Source organism: Bos indicus x Bos taurus, chromosome 4, assembly GCF_003369695.1.
Source record: "Bos indicus x Bos taurus breed Angus x Brahman F1 hybrid chromosome 4, Bos_hybrid_MaternalHap_v2.0, whole genome shotgun sequence".
Taxonomy (NCBI): Eukaryota; Metazoa; Chordata; class Mammalia; order Artiodactyla; family Bovidae; genus Bos; species Bos indicus x Bos taurus.
The window spans coordinates 35,768,968-35,774,049 of record NC_040079.1 but is presented as its reverse complement, the minus strand read 5'-3'; positions in this window follow the sequence as shown (position 1 = coordinate 35,774,049).

Here is a 5,082-nt window from a genome sequence, read left to right as displayed (position 1 = left end):
TAAGAAAAATGTGTAGTGGTTATTTCTAAGAGTTGGGAAAATGATAAGTGCATTTAATTTCAGTTTGTTATTGTTGTTACATCTCTAAGTCGTATCTGATTCCTTGCGACCCCATGGACTGCAACATGCCAGACTCCTCTGTTCTTCACTATCTTCCAGCATTCACTCAAATTCATGTTCATTGAGTTGGTGATGCTATCTAACCATCTCATCCTTTGTTGCTGTCTTCTCCCCTTGGCTTCAGTCATTCCTTCAAAGCATCAGAGTCTTTTCCAATGAGTTTGCTCTTCACATCAAGTGGCCAAAGTATTGGAGCTGCAGCCTCAATCCTTCCAATTAATATTCAGGGTTGATTTCCTTTAGGATTGATTGGTTTGATCTCTTGGTTATCCAAGGGACTTTCAAGAGTCTTCTTCAGCACCACAGTTCAAAAACATCAGTTCTTCAGCACTCGGCTTTCTTCATAGTCCAACTCTCACATCCATACATGACTACTGGAAAAAGCATAACTTTGATTATATGAAGCTTTTGGGCAAATGACACCTCTGCTTTTTAATATGCTCTTTAGGTTTGTCATAGCTTTCCTTCCAAGGAGCAAGCATCTTTTAATGTCATGGCTACAGCCAACATCTGCAGTGATTTTGGACCCCAAGAAAATAAAATCTCTCACTGCTTCCACTTTTTCCTCTTCTATTTGCCATGAAGTGATAGGACTATATGCCATGATCTGAGTTTTTTTTAATGTCAAGTTTTAAGACAGCTTTTTCACTCTTCTCTTTTACTCCATCAAGAGGCTCTTTGGTTCCTCTATGCTCTCCACCATTCCAGAGGTTGTTGCTGTTTAGTCACTCGTCATGTCTGACTCTTTGTGACCCCATGGACTACAGCACACCAGGCTTCCCTGTCCTTCACTATCTCCCTGAGTTTGCTCAAACTCATGTCCATTGAGTTGATGATGCCATCCACCCATCTCATCCTCTGTCACCCCCTTCTCCTTATGCCCTCAGTCTTTCCCAGCATCATCTTCTCCAATGAGTTGGCTCTTCCCCTCAGGTGGCCAAAGTATTAGAGCTTCAACCTCAATCCTTCCAATGAAGGGTTGATTTACTTTAGGATTGACTGGTGGTTTGGTCTCTTTGCTGTCCAAGGGGCTTTCAAGAGTCATGGCTGCAGTCACCGTCTGCAGTGATTTTGGAGCCCAAAAAAATACAATCTGTCACTATTTCCATTTTTTCCCCCATCTTTTGGCCTTGAGGTGATGGGACCAGATGCCGTGATTAAGTTTTTGAATGTTGCACTTTAAGCTAGCTTTCTCATTCTCCTCTTTTAGTTTCATGAAGAGGCTCTTAGTTCCTCTTCACTCCCTGTCATTTGTGTGGTATCATCTTCATATCTGAAGTTATCAGTATTTCTCCCAGCAATCTTAATTCCAGCTTGTGATTCATCCAGTCCAGCATTTGCATGATGTAATCTGCATATAAGTTAAATAAGCAGGGTAACAGTATACAGCCTTGATGCACTCCTTTCCCAATTTTGAGCCAGTTTGTTCTTCCATGTCTGCTTCTTGACCTGCATACAGGTTTCTCAGTAGACAGGTAAGGTGTTCTAGTATTCCTATCTCTTTAAGAATTTTCCAAAGTTTGTTGTGATTCACACAGAGTCTTTTGCGTAGTCAATGAAACAGAAGTAGATTTTTCTGGAACTCCCTTGCTTTCTCTATGATCCAAAGAATGTTGACAGTTTGATCTCTGGTTCCATTGCCTCTTAGAAACCCAGATTGTATATCTGGAAGTTCTCGGTTCACATACTGCTGAAAACTAACCTTAAGGATTTGGGGCATAACTCAGTAACATGTGAAATGACAGCAATCGCATGGTAGTTCTTTGGCATTGTGCTTTTTGGGGACTGGAATGAAAACTGAACTTCTCCAATCCTGTGGCCACTGCTGAGTTTCCAAATTTACTTCTGACTTAGGGGACTCATCTTCCAGTGTCCGTGGGGTTCTCCAGGCAAGAATACTGTAGTTGTTTGCCATTTCCTTCTCCAGTGGACCATGTTTTGTCAGAATTCTTCACTATGACCAATCTGTCTTGGGTATCCTTGCACGTCATGGGGACATAGCATCACTGAGTGCACCTTCACCAAGACAAGGCTGTGATCCATGAAGGGGTTAATTTTAATAACTATTGACAAATTGTCCTTCAAAACAATTCCAGAAAATGTTGACCAAGACATCTGAAATATCGACTTACTACAGGCTAATAGACTTCAAAAAATTATATTTATCAATGCTGCTGCTGCTGCTAAGTCACTTCAGTCATGTCCGACTCTGTGCGACCCCATAGATGGCAGCCCACCAGGCTCCCCCATCTCTGGGATTCTCCAGGCAAGAACACTGGAGTGGGTTGCCATTTCCTTCTCCAGTGCATGAAAGTGAAAAGTAAAAGTGAAATCTCTCAGTTGTGTCTGACTTTTAGCGGCCCCATGGACTGCAGCCTACCAGGCTCCTCCATCCTTGTGATTTTCAAGGCAAGAGTACTGGAGTGGGGTACCATCGCCTTCTCTGATATTTACCAATGAGGTTACTGTAAAAGGGACCAGGATTTTTGTTTATACAGATTTAATTACAAGGTAGCACATCTTTTCAGATCCTTATTGACCGTTTGCATTTCTTGTCATAAAAACATTATTTTTGTGTTTAATTTTTTCCTAATGATTTTGCTACTCTATTTCTCATTGATTATATTATTAAATATATAGCTAATTATCTCATAGGTACTCCATTCTCCTCCCCTTATATGTAACTTTATGTATGGCATGTTTTTTATGCAGAAGAATTTGCTTTTATTTGGTTGTTATTTTAGGGTGTCAAAATAATCAGCTGTTTCCTTTCCAGCTTCTGGACTTGTGGTCAGGCTTAGAAAAATTTTACTCATTTCAAAATATAAAAATGTAAATTGCCAGATGTTGCTTTATGTAAGTGGGTGTCTGAATATTTGGCAGCTTCATTAAAGTATTGTTCACTTGCTATAAAATTCACTTATTTCAGTAATTGTGCAGTTCAGTACCACGATCCAATATGAGAACATTTTTATCACCAATGAAAGGTGTCTTGTGTTCATTTGCAGTTTGTCAAATCCCCATTCTTAATTTCTGAAGGGAATTATCTTTTCTGGATATTTCATATTGATAGAATCACACAACGTGTGACCTTCTGAGTTTCATCCACGTAGTACGATGTTTTGGAGATTCATCTGTATGCTAACGTGTAGTAAGTCTTCCAAACCATGACTATATATGTTTAAATGTTAATTTAGATTTTAAAAGATTTTTCTCAGCAGTATTTTATAGTTCTCTTGTATACATTTTGCATTTCTTTTGTTAAATTTGATCCTAAGTATGTTTTTTTAAGATATTGTGAATGGAAATATTTGCTTTCAGATTTTCATTGCTATTATATAGAAATGTAGTTTTTAAAATTTATTGTGACCCTGATATAAACCATTTAAAATGCTCCAGTAGATAAAGATGGTTTATACTGGAAATTACACTGAATTAGCTGTAGCAATAATATATGTGTTATTTGAGTTAAAATGTGTGGATTTACATTTACATGATTCTAGCAAGTTTTTGATGTCTGTGAATGTTTGGCAAGTTATTCAAAACTTTGTATGGTAGAGAACATTTATGTCGGATTTGGTAGAATATCTGGTGTCCTTGGTTCTAGTATACCAAGTTCTAGAAGCATCCTCTCACTAATCTTTATGGAAACCCCATGAGACTGTATTTTTTTTTTAATTCTCCATATATTATCATGCTTTGCTGTAAATCTTTCTTTGCTATAATTAATGTCTGAGCCTGTGTGTTCCCAGAGAGATGGTATGTCTTATTCTTTCCAGGGCCTAGCACAGTACATGACATCCAAGCATTCAGTATGTCTATTAAATTACTGTATCATGAATGAAAAAATAATTGTCACTTAGTCATGTACTACTCTTTGCGACCCCATGGACTATACAGTCCATGGAATTCTCCAGGCCAGAATACTGGAGTGGGTAGCCTTTCCCTTCTCCAGGGGATCTTCCCAACCCAGGGGTTGAATGCAGGTCTCACTCCAGCAGGCAGATTCTTTACGAGTTGAGCCACAAGGGAAGCCACAAGGGAAGCCCATTATGAATGAAACCTTGGATAAATTTAAAATTAGCATATTGTTGAGACGAGTTAAGGGGCTCATGGACTTCATTTTAAAGCTTGAGAAAATGAAGACCAAGGGTTAAGTGGCAGAATTTTTTTTTTTTAGTTGAAAGAGTATCTCAGTTTGACTTTAAATGTCTTTGAATTGGTAGAGATCATGGACATCATATAGTTTAATTAATCAATTAAAAAATATCCCATCTATAGAATGACTCACAAGGCTATCTGTGCAGTTTAAACCCTCTACTCATGGTTAATAAACTTAATAGACATGAGTACTTGAGAAAGCAGCCCTTTGTTTTGTTGGGAAGCCATAAATATTTAAATAGTTAATTTAAGTGTGTCTATTTTTATCTAATCATATTTACTCATATGTTTGCCCTCTAGAGGAGTATAATTTGCTTCCAATATTGAAATAATAGCTTGTTATATATGCAAACTCAGCTATAACATTTCCCATGGCATTCTCTTCTTCAGGCACAAAAATCCCATAATTTTAATTTTCTTAGTTTAATTGTTAATCCTTAATCAGCCTGGTCACCTTCTTCTGAACTATTTAAAATTTCAATCAGATCAGATGAGATCAGTTGCTCAGTCGTGTCCGACTCTTAGCGACCCCATGAATGACAACACGCCAGGCCTCCCTGTCCATCATCAACTTCCGGAGTTCACCGAGACTCACGTCCATCGAGTCAGTGATGCCATCCAGCCATCTCATCCTCTGTCGTCCCCTTCTCCTCCTGCCCCCAATCCCTCCCAGCATCAGAATCTTTTCCAATGAGTCAACTCTTCGCATGAGGTGACCAAAGTACTAGAGTTTCAGCTTCAGCATCATACCTTCCAAAGAAATCCCAGGGCTGATCTCCTTCAGAATAGACTGGTTGGATC